We start from the raw sequence: 1,083 nt of genomic DNA, 5'->3' as shown, positions 1-1,083 counted from the left end.
TGGGGGGATCCCGCTGCCCGCGAACTTCAGCAATCGACCGCAGCGAATCTGGCTTCCAAACGAAGAAATGTCGCTGTTTGGGGCCGCGCCGCATAGAAAAAGTGGCCCCAAACGGACCCTAAGAGACTTGGTGCCACCAAATCACGAGCTGGTGAGGAAGGAGTCTCCAAGGCTCATTTTGGAGCAGCTTCAGTTAGGCCCGGTAGAGATGAAACGTAGAAAATGCAAGAATGTGAAGATAGAATGGACGTCAAGATCATGCCCCCTTGAGGTACCCAATGGCACCCATCCCTTTTTAGAATTCTCGAGGTCTCGGCAAAAATGTTACGGACAATTATCTAAAGCAATAGCTGAAGAGAACAACTTGTTCTTTGTTGATTTCGTTGATACGAGAATGGATTAGCTCAGTCGTAAAGAAGTTGACATCACCGCTCGAAACAAGTGGGATTTAAACTTTCAACCTTCAGTGGGTGAGTAAATCAAACGGGGTTGTGACAGAGAGATACTATCACTTTTAGCAACGAGTTGATGCACAATCAAGTCATTATGGGCTAACAAGGCTTCCGGATAATGGAACTTGGAGGATTGGCACAATATACACAAGTAATGAGCACATTGTTCCATGAAGATTGTGCGAAGGTATTTCCAGCTGCTATGATATTGAATTACCAACTATTGTTGGAGGTGATTTTAATTGTATTGTGTCAAAAGATGACAAAAAGAAGGAAAGAAGTTCCTGCATAGTAGTGGCGTCCAAGTCATTATGGTCAAAGGTTTGAACATTAGGATAGCTCTCAAGTGAAGCTCCATATCATCGCAGCCATAAAAAGCATTTGCAAACCATGGATGTTGGAGTGCAAATGTGTTCTCATTGAAAGGGATAACATTAATAACAACAACTCTTTGAGGGCTACGTTGGAGAGAAAGCATTGGCAAAAATGATTGCACTCTTCACCAGAGTTAGCTTTTCTTAAATCCATCAGATAAGTGCTGTTTATGCATACCAACACTATTTGTGCATCAACATTAGCAAAAGTGCTGTTTATGCATACCCCCCCCCCCCCCACCGCCTCACCCACACAC

The sequence above is a fragment of the Phalaenopsis equestris genome, unplaced genomic scaffold (genome assembly GCF_001263595.1).
Source record: "Phalaenopsis equestris unplaced genomic scaffold, ASM126359v1 Scaffold200350, whole genome shotgun sequence".
Classification (NCBI taxonomy): Eukaryota; Viridiplantae; Streptophyta; class Magnoliopsida; order Asparagales; family Orchidaceae; genus Phalaenopsis; species Phalaenopsis equestris.
This window is presented reverse-complemented; position numbering follows the sequence as displayed.